The sequence below is a fragment of the Nuphar pumila genome, chromosome 2 (genome assembly GCF_984573655.1).
Source record: "Nuphar pumila chromosome 2, dmNupPumi1.hap1.1, whole genome shotgun sequence".
Taxonomy (NCBI): domain Eukaryota; kingdom Viridiplantae; phylum Streptophyta; class Magnoliopsida; order Nymphaeales; family Nymphaeaceae; genus Nuphar; species Nuphar pumila.
This window is the reverse complement of record NC_143250.1, coordinates 109301726-109313179: the sequence shown is the minus strand read 5'-3', so window position 1 is coordinate 109313179 and position 11454 is coordinate 109301726. Positions and strand designations below refer to the sequence as shown.

General features: G+C 36.8%; 1 pseudogene; it reads right to left on the bottom strand.

Moving 5' to 3' along the window:
• Positions 1-358: 358 nt before the first annotated feature.
• On the bottom strand, positions 359-1821 carry LOC149846674 (transcription factor MYB53 pseudogene; annotated as a pseudogene).
• Between the last annotated feature and the right edge of the window lie 9633 nt (positions 1822-11454).

Sequence of the window (11454 nt, the reverse complement as noted above, 5' to 3'; positions counted from 1 at the left end):
CGTGATAAAGCAACAGCAAACCCCATGCGCCAGCGGGATTCGATCCTGGCTACATGGGTAAGGTAGCATTTTCTTCTTGGTGATTGTTGTTTTCTTTGTTAGATGGTTCTCATTGATGAAAATCAAGGAAACAACATTCATTAATACTCATAAAATAGTAAGCAAACAGTTTCTATGAAATTAATTATGCATGAAATGTAACTCAGACCATGTATACATCATCATGTATGCTTTTATCAGTATGTACAAGTGATTCGTGGCTGCAGTATCAATACATAAGGGTTAAAAAATGCACTGTAAAAATGTTAGAGAGAGAGAGATGGTCTGGTTGAAAAACTCATCAAACACTAGGGCTTCTTCAAACGATCTCATGAAGGAAAGGGCCTTCAAGGAAGAGCTCGGGCCAGATTGGGGAAGACCCATATCCAGAATTGCTTGATACATCACCTTGGTTGCTGAAAGAGTTCTCAGTGGAGTCAAAGGGGGGAGGGGTCAGCAATGAAGATTTGGATATGGTGTCTTCTTGATTTAAAAGCGTGCAATTTGGTTCATGAATAGTATCATTGAAGGATTGAAGGTTGGTTGGGAGCTGCATGTTGTGCAGATTGGGGGTTATCTGATCAGAAAATTTCTGAGAATTAGGTAAAATGCCAAGGGAACAAACACCAGTATCCATTTGGTTGTAGCTCCACCCCATGGCCTCCTCATCAAGCTGATAGGGCTTAGATGGAGAAGCAGCAGATGCCAAGAAATTTAGCATTTCCATGTCTGTGATGTTGTTGATGTTGTTATTGCTGTTGTTGTTTAGACTGCTAGCAGTACTAGTCATTGCTGCAGCAGAGTGAAGGAGATACTGTAAGTACTGAAGTCTTGCCATATTTGCAGCCTCTGCTTGTAGTCTAACAGCATAGTGTTCGTCCCATGGATGATCCATCATGTCCCTCAGATTAGCCATGGCAAGTAACTGAGAGAGATTGCTGAAAAGATCGGTCCGTGGCCGGTGCGTCATTGGGTCAATCCCCATCTGGGTCAGCTTCTTCTTCAAATGGGTGTTCCAGAAATTCTTGATCTCATTATCTGTCCTTCCAGGAAGGTGGGTTGCAATTGCAGACCACCTAAGGAGGAAACAAAAAATAAAATAAAACCATTAGTTTCATAAGCAGTAAAATGTTAATTAAAGCCAATGCATCCCTTATATAGTAGTAACCTATATTTCTTGTTATTCTTTTGCTAGAAGTTATTGACCCTCTTTCATCCTAGTGCTACTTCCATTAAAGAAGGCTCAGCCTAATGGTGCTTATGGAACCCTGATAACAACAAACTTATGAACGTTGCACAGAAAATCTTGATAGTAAGCACAGGAAAAAGATAATTACTTGTTCCCAAGGATGGAATGCAGATGAAGAATAGTTTGTTCTTCTTCTTGTGAGAACTTTCCTCTCTTGATATCAGGTCTTAGATAGTTTGACCATCTTAGCCTACAACTCTTCCCACACCTATTAAGACCTGTGAAAACCAAAAAGGAAAGGAATTATGTAAAATATATATATATATATATATATATATATATATATATATATATATATATATATATATATATATATATGAAGATTTGTGAAACCCCATCGGCAAGAAAATCTCCACTTAAGTTTCTCTAGTATAAATTTTTGAAGAGAGAGAGAGAGAACCTGCATGTTTGGGAAGGGCCCTCCAACTCCCATGTCCATGCTTCTGAATGTACTGAACCAACTTGAGGTCCTCCTCAGGCGTCCATGGACCCTTTTTCAAGCCATTCTCATCACAACAAGGAGACCTACCCATTCTCTCTCTCCCTCTCTCTTGAAATATCTATCAGGCACTGTTCCTCTTGGTACACAAGGAACCTCTCTATCTCTCTGGCTCTGCTTTGCTAAACTAACCAAGAAGGCAACATACTTATATGCTCTGCCCATGGCCATGAACGTTGCCTCCCCACAAAAATATTATATTGGCTAATTGCTTAACTGATGAATTAATTAAATCCCATTTTTACTCACTCAAGAAGTCAAGAGACAAATCGTGATTTCAAAGGCTCCCACTACGACATCCACACGTCATCAACTGCGTCCACGTGGACGATGATGTATGGTCAGACGTTTTCCACGTCCCAGACCACTCCATGCCATGCACGCAACCTGGAGCCCACCTTTCGTCACCCTCATACCAACCTGCAACAAATTTTCCTAGCTGGTGTTTGATGTCACCTTTTTGCATGGCTCCTACACCATGGAAGTGGGCTTGGGCTATAGCTAGCCCACATGTATAGTTGTGACAAATTTGACCCTTCTTGCGCGATGGGTGGCTGAACTCGGGAAGTGGCTCGGACCGTGCAGGGTCCTTCCATTGACTTTGAAGACTAGGTTCAGTTTGTTGAAGCCCATGTCAAGTATGACCAGTTCATGAGTTAAAGAGTTTGGTTGCTTAATCTCAAAGTGTCTACTTTCTCTTTTTTTAAAAGCAAGCTGGAGTCAATCAGATCCCTACCAGTTATACAACTATACCATTGGGTTTTGAACTTGCAACGTCGCACTAGCTGCTCCTACCAGACAAGCCGAGCCCCCATAGGTCTCATAGCTATAAGTGTCTACTTATCTTCAAAGTGAATGTTATCAATAAGTTTGACCTCTTCATCTCAGGTTCGACTCTCACCGGGTGTGAGGTGCCTTTTACTAGTGGGCGCTGTAAGGTCTTGGCCCCATCCCAAGATTACGCTACCCAATGAGGAACTTCATCATTAAAAAAAAAAACTGAAATTGTACAATTTGAATGTGAACGGGTGGATCCGTCCTAGACCTGAAAGTCTATCATAGTAAAGACCTATCTTATGAGGTTCAATATCACAAAGATGTTTTTGATTGTCTTGGATCTCTGAGATCCATGAACACACGGATCATGGCATGGGCCCATGTCTTGACCCGCATCCTTCTCAAATGCTGGATCTCAGATCTAAGAATCTAAGAATCTAAGATCCTTGTTTCAGGTATTTTTGGCTCCGAATCAATCTCTAGTCCGATTTGGAGGGGGTGTCGGACTAGAGATTCTTGGATCTTAGAACCCCTGATTTCTGAGCTGAGAACCCTTGGATTTGAGATCTAAGGATTTCAAATGCACCCTAAGTTTAGTTGACCTGATCAAGGCATAATTTGGGTCAATTTCAATTCATACATCTGTAAGTTGACATACTAAGCATAGACTGAAAAGAATAAAAGGCTTAATTGGGTTTTCATTACCATAAAAAGGGCTTGGAACACACCCAGTTTCACAAGCCCATTGGCTAATATTGAAACACACCCAGTCAAGGCCCCACCCCACTACGCCAGCCCCCCTTGGGGCTAAGTAGGGGGCTTAATCTTCTGATTAGATAATTAAAAAACGGTAGACATACTAATGTCATTTGATCAACTAGTACCTTGACTTTTCTTTTTATATTTCATAAAAATATGTTAGTAACTAATGCTTCTTAAAATAGTATGTTAAAAAAATACACTCCATACACTTGCTTAATTAAGTCAAAGAAATTCTTAATTACCAAAGGATACGTGGTTTCACATTGTCTAATCCTATATACTTAATCTGAAAATGAACTTTTGCCACTTGATCGACCTGCTTAATACTTAAATCATGCTTGACTATCACTGTTATTATTATGGCACCTTGATCACTCCAAAAAGTAGAAAAGTAATGGGAACCAATTGAATCCCTAACGAATGACAATATTGGTGGGGAATTCTTAGGAAATATGATGCAAAACTTGATTAGGACAGATTACATCAACGTCATTGCTAATGTATGCTGCATGTAAGAATGTAAACTAATCAGACTTGGGTAGGATCTAGGCATTACTGAGTCCAACTTAAATTGATCTACTAATACCATAATCAAATCTGGATTTGGATTCAAAGATGGATGGAGATTTGCAAAAACCAAGTTCGGATCCAACTGGCTTAAAATCCGATATTTAGACATAGATTTTAGTTAGATTTGGATTTTTCTCGTATTCAGACTTGGATTCAGATGCAAAGCATGACATTGAATTAAGATCCGATAATCCCATTTTGACTACCAGATCCGACTAAACAGATTCAAATTCGGCCGGATATATGATGACCAACATCCGTAGAGATAAGTGTTTATGCAAATTGCAAACCATAGTCACATATCTCGTTATTGAGATTTTCTTGGCAAAGATAATCTCGTGATAAATAAATAAAAATTCTCAAAAAGATCACGGAAGTATATTGGAACAGTTAAAAATTAACATATAAATTTATTAGAAAAACATAAAATATATGAATATATAATATTGAATGAATAATATGATAATATCACAATGAAAACACAATATTTTTAAAATTGATGATATTTTTCAAAATATTTTGTTTTTTCTAGATTATATTGATTTTTAAAATGCCGTGATAAAATAGCATGATTTTAAAAAATTGCCAATATTTGTGTCTCAGTATGATGCAAACATGATGGATGTTCGTTGCCACTATTTTGAGATTCATACTCCAAATCCATATCATACAACACCAATGTTTTCACTTAAGGAAAACTGAAATACATGGAAAATAAGGAAATTTTCTTAACTTTGAGAACATAATTGCCAGATTAAGATTTTTTTTTTAATTTCAAGCCTACAATTTCTCTAGAATAGTGATTTTTTATTCAGTACGCTATCTTATTTTATAAAAGTTTATTAAAAAATCAAATGTAATAAAATGAGAGAGAGAGAAAAAAAAAAACTGCAACCATAAGGGACAGTTATAGTCTTTTTCTTGGTAAGCTTGGTAGGAGAGACCTTAAGCATTTCTTACTTGCTGTCACAATTAATTAGTATGAATTAATTATAGCTTTACTTATCCAAAAAAAAAAGTATGAAATAATTGTATGTTAGAGAGAGAGTACGGGTATGAAATGATAATATGTTAGAGAGAGAGAGAGAGAGTTCTTTTACACACGTGTGAACAAGAAATCCCTCCTTAGATTAGAGCAACAAGAAACATGTGTTAGCCGGGAACGGATTCGTTGGGCTTTTGTCCGCTTTAGCTTTGTCCCGCGCGGATGCTAGGTTGTGGTTGATGTTAGAAAATTACTAAAGTACCCTCAGGGCCGACTTCAATCTACATAAATGGGAGAAGGGCGACGATAACGAAGTATAGATGGAATGACGAAATTACCCTCGCTGTCCTGACTTGAACAACACGTGAATCCACGCCGTCTCTTTGTCAAACCAACCAACAACATTTCGCCTTTATTTTTATTCAAAATTTAACATGGCAAATCTTAGTTCTCAGATTCCTACAACCAACCAGCCAACTATATATATATATATATATATATATATATATATATATATATATATATATATATGAGATGTGATGTAATGTTTGAACCACAATTTTCATAGATTTTTTATTTTTTCTCTACATGCTTGGTTTCATGAGAGCGTTCTTTAATCAACCAAATTTGATGCATAAATGGAATTTTTTTTAGGGCTTTAAAATTAATGGCTCATATTCTTTTCAAGCATTCGAAAACCATATTTTTCATCAAAAATACATGATCCAACTGTTGATTCCCAACAAATTCATCATGTCAAGCACATCCACATGGTTGGATTTGCAAAAAAAAGTATTTGAAATGCCCATATTTTAAGTTCTCATATTTCAGTGATTATATAGGGCAAATGAAATATGTTTACCGGTATGAATCAATATTTTTATAGGTTTTTTTTACTTTTTTTTGAAATTTTTAATGTATGAATGTGATCTAGACAATTGGTTTTATAGAAAAAGACTCTTGGATCATCCAATTATGATGTATAAGAAGGATCTTTTAAGGGTTGAAAATCAATGGCTTAGAATTTTCATAAATATTTAAGCATAAAAAATTTGTATTTCTTGATCCGATTATGATGATCCAACAGTCGAATCCTAGAAAATAGACCACACTGAATGCATATGTAGGATTAGATTTGCAAAAAAAATTGATGAAAATATTGATTCATACCAACAAGCAATTTGGTTGGTAAACATATTTCTATATTTATTTATTTATATTGTAACTAAAATATGTAAACCAATCGCATATGTAAATTGTTATGAACCAAGATTTTCATTGTTTTTTTATTTTTTTCTGAAATTTCACCGTACGAATGCGATCTAGATGCATGATTTTATAAAAAGAGACTCTTAGAGTATCCGATTACGATGTATAAGAAAAATATTTTAAGTCTTTAAAATCAATGGCTCAAAATTTTCATAAATATGAAAGCATAAAAATTCACATTTCTTGATTTGATTACGATGATCCAATAGACGATTCCAAGCAAATTGACCATATCGAATGCAGGGTTAAATTCATAAAAAAACCTATGAAAATCTTGGTTCATACTAATTTACATATACCAGTTTCCCAACCAAATATGTTTACTTTTTTCAAAAGTTTTAAGGTACGGATGTGATCTAGACACTTGGTTTTATAAAAATAGAATCTTGGATCATCCAATTAAGATATATAAGAAGGATCTTTTAAGGGTTGAAAATCAATGTTTTAAAATTTTTATAAATATTCAAGAATAAAAATTTGCATTTATTAATCTGATTATGATGATCTAACAATGGAATCCTATCAAATGGACCACACTAAATGTATCTATAGGGTTAGATTTGCAGAAAAACCTATAAAAATCTTGATTCATACCAGCAAACATGTTTGGTTGAAAATTCTTATATATATAATCACTAGAATACTAATGCATGAATTATGATTTTCATGGATTTTTTGTTCTTTTCTCTTGAATCTAACTGTACAGATGTGATCTTCATGATTGGTTTTATAAAAGAGATTTTTTTTAAAGCTTTAAAACTAATGGCTCATAATGTTCATGAATATTCAAAAATCATAAATTTTCATCTAAAACAAACAATCCAGTGGTTGATGCCTAGCAATTTCACCATGCCAAGCACATTCACATTGTTGGATTTGCAAAAAAAGTGTTGAAAATGCTCATATTTCTAGTTCTCATATTTTAGGGACTATATATATATATATATATATATATATATATATATATATATATATATATATATATATATATATATATATTGCTGCATCCCTTGAAACGATGAAATTGGTTTTCAATTTAAGAGACAAATAAACACACGAAAAAGACAAATTCGGAAAAACATGTGGGTGAACTTCCAACAAGCTGATCTCATCTTGGTTTTAATACTGTTTGGCCCTCGTATCCCTGCCTTTGAGCAGTCTAATAAGGACAAGTTTATATATATATATTAGACCGTATCATCAAATAAGCACTGATGGTCGGATGACTATCCGCTGTTGATCTGAGTGATCAGCAGCAGAAAAAAAATATTGTCTTTGGCGGGCGGAAACACACTTGCACTGAAGGGCGTTTTCACCAAATAATTTTCAAGTCATGATGTACTAGGAAGCTTCCCTCCCATTGTTGAAACTGGGGAGTTTGTGATATCGTTGAGTGCTTAAAATTAATGTCAATGAAGCTTATCTTCGGCATTAGATAAAAAAAAGGAAGGGTCGAGGTACCCATTTTTTCAGTCATGCAAATCATTTTATTTTATTGATATGAGTGTTCTATACCAAATAAATTCTCAACTAAATTTAAATTATTTAGACTTCAAACAGTTCTGTTTTAACCATATTAACTAAATGATTTCACATTATTAGCCAATAGAGAATCAAAATTACCAATGAGTTATGAAATATTATGGTTCTAAAATAGGATTTATTGATTCATTCAAAAGTTTATTGAGAGCGGGCAGCTTTCCTTATTATCTATTTATATTACAATAACAAAATATAAAGTGCAGCTGGCTTGCTCCAGCCTATCCTTGAACTAGGCAACTCACACACACTCTCTTTCCAAAAAAAATCAATACACCAAGCACTACACTTATGTTTATTAGATTTGTTGCTAAAAATATCGGTATTAAACCCGAAACTCCCAGCAGATAGCCAATAACCCAAAAAAATGAAAGATTCGGTAAAATTTCATATGCTCTCATCTTATCTTATGGGTAGGAATAAGACTAACTGTAACCAGATATATCAAGACAATGATTAATTATTTACTTAAGATATATACATAATAAAATATGTCATTTTCTTTATAAACTTGTAGTATTTTTTTTATGATGAGAAACCCCATGCCGAAGTGAGGAAAACGCGAGTGGAGCTCCACGACCACCATGCCTTACGTGACCCACCTCTGAAAGCTACGAACACACCCATGTGTGATATATTAACTCTTTTTCACAAAACTGCAACTTGCACTTTAATATTGGCATAAACACGCTATGATACTTTATCTACTCGCAAACAAGAGAAAGTATTCTGATTCTCCAATACAAAACAAGCATGTTGAAAAATCATTCTCGTGTGCGGTGTATTGAAATTATTAGGCTGCTAACTATCATGAAATATAGCACTGGTGTATGGTATAGATGCATAGAAAATTATGAGACCAACAACTATCAGGGATGTAGGGCCGTACTTGTATTAGCAAGCAGAGGATATCCATCAGATGGTGCAATAACTTACTGCACATTTTAAAGATTGTTTCTTGTCCTACCTACTTATTAATTATTGTGGGTGTCTTGAATTCCAGACCCGCTCGCATCCATAACTTGATCCAAAAAACATTTTGAAGACCCTACAATGGAAACTTCAATGAGGTTTGTGGTGGCAGCAGAGACATAGGACCAATAACCCTAAGTTCTATGTTCCTGAGTTTCCCATGTTCGCGTTAGGGTTTTCTTTTAGGGTAAGTTTGGAAGAGAGAAAAACTCTCGTAGGAAAAGGAAGTTTTGCCTATGAGAGTTTTTGATATGAGAAGTTTTCCAAAAGAAAGTTTTTGCTTGTTTATGTAGCATGAGAAAAAGAATGGCAAAATGTGAAAAATGAGAGAGAGGAGGAGGGTGGTGGTGAGATGGGTGGTGGGGGAGTGTAAAAATAAATTTTCTCTTGGTAGGAAACATTCCTCCACCACCTCCCATGGAGGAATGTTTCCTATCAAAAAGTATACTTTTTAGAAAAAACTCTCTCAGCTAAAAAGTCTCTATCTTTTGGGAGGGTCAAAAAAATTGTATGGATTTTTCCATTTTGTATCACTTTTCTTACATCTTTCTCGCTTTCAAGTGTGCCCTTATTGAAAGTTGCCTTTGTTTGGAGGTTGAGAGAGTTTTGGTGAAAGCTATCTTAGATTTATGACTGAAGAAGGAAAACTGGAACTTGTGCACAAATCTGAAGGTATAATGGGCTTATGTTTCAGTCAAAGCCTGTTTTTTCCTTGAACTTGTTTTAGTTTGTCTTGAGATACATATTCTCTCACCCACAGCTTAAAGCATTCAAGCTGAAGGACGTCAAGAGACCGATACATGTGCATTCCTTGTCACAAGGCTAAAGCCAATAGGAAACTATACCTGGTGGGCAAGGGAGTACTCATGGAAGTTTACAATGCAAGACACTCCGCACAAGGCCTTGGCAACTTTTTTTTGAAAAACAAGCTGGGTTAGGCAGAACCCTACCAGTTATACAACAATATCATTGGGATTTGAATTTGTAACGTCCCAACACAAGGTGACGTACACTAGCTGCTCCTACCAGCCCCTTTGGTACAAGGCGTCATCAACTTGACAACCATATTTACAAGAAGTGCCTCTCTAAGTGAAGATGCCGAAGCGTGGGAAAAACTTACTTCTCATTTGGGGGAAGTAAGCTTCCCAAATTGCTTTTCTTTCACATCATTTTTGTTTCCCTTTCACTTCCCCTCGCTTCCTCTTTGTTCTTTGTATTTTTCATATTATTATTATTTTTTTTGCTTCCCCTCGTTTCCTTCCTGTCTTCTTTTTCACTTCAGGCAAGCTTTCACAATCACTTCCAAAATGAATCCTGTTTCATATTTCATACTATTTTTTAACATTCACTTCCGGCTTCCACTTCATGCATCTTTTTTTATTTATAACATGAAGAAACTGCACATGGCACGGAGACGAGACGGTTGTGTATGTTCGCCCCCGATGATTCACTGAATCTCACGTCTGTGTTCGGGGCTTTGAATGAGCACCACGTATACAAGCACATGGGGCTCGTATTCCCTTGTATGTTGACATAACTTTGCATCGGACTCTGGTGTTGTTGCAAAGACTTAAGTACCCTTTATTGCTATTCTTCTCATAAAGTGATGGTTTGAGAAAATGACAAAAATGCCTTTCATTCAAAAAAGAAAAAACAAATAGTTCAAAAAAAGGACAAACATGTCCTCCATCCAGAAAGTCGAGGATGATGTTGACTCTTCAAAGTCTTCTTCTTTTTCTGTTCAAAAAAAGGACAAACATGTTTTCTTCTTCTTTCTCCGTAAAACACTGTAAAACCCTTTCTCTCTCTAGAGAAGAAATCAAGGGAAACAAAGAGTTCTTCCTGGAGAAGGCCATGAACATCAACCCTCTCACTCTCTCTCCCTTCTCTCTCTACCTCTGTGCACATCCAACAGACGATCCTACATTGTTGCATCGTCATCTTCTTCTTCTTCCTTCTTCGTAAAACACTGTAAAATCCTCTCTCTCTGTAGAGAAGAAATCAAGAGAGGTAAAGGGTTCCTCCTGGAGAAGGCCATGAACACCAACCCTCTCACTCTCTCTCCCTTCTCTCTCTACTTGTGTACCTGATTTAGAGTTTTTGCCCTTATAGGAGGGGGGTCCGGGGGCTCCCCCCCGGCTCGGGGGGCAGCGCCCTCCGGACCAAAAAAAATTTGGGCCTTCCAATAACGATTTGTAGTGTTATCGGGCTTTCCTACAACGATTTGTAGCATTTGTAGTATTATCGGGCTTTCCTAATTTGCGGAAGACACTACAAATCGCTATAGCGATTTGCGGAAGACACTACAAATCGCGAATTTGGAATATGACATCCGGTTAGGGAGATATGACTCTGACAAGTTGGTCCTAATTTGCGGAAGACACTACAAATCGCTATAGCGATTTGCGGAAGACACTACAAATCGCTATAGCGATTTGCGAATCGCTATAGCGATTTGCGGAAGACACTACAAATCGCTATAGCGTTTCGCGATTTACGGAAGACACTACAAATGCTACAAATCGTTGTAGGAAAGCCCGATAACACTACAAATCGTTATTGGAAGGCCCAAAAAAATTTTGGTCCGTAGGGCGCTGCCCCCCGCCAGGGGCGGCCCCCCCTGAACCCCCGCTCGCTGACTGCGCAGCGGGATCCGCGCCGGGGGGGAGCCCCCGGACCCCCCTCCTGTAAGGGCAAAAACTCTAAATCAGGCACACAAGTAGAGAGAGAAGGGAGAGAGAGTGAGAGGGTTGGTGTTCATGGCCTTCTCCAGGAGGAACCCTTTACCTCTCT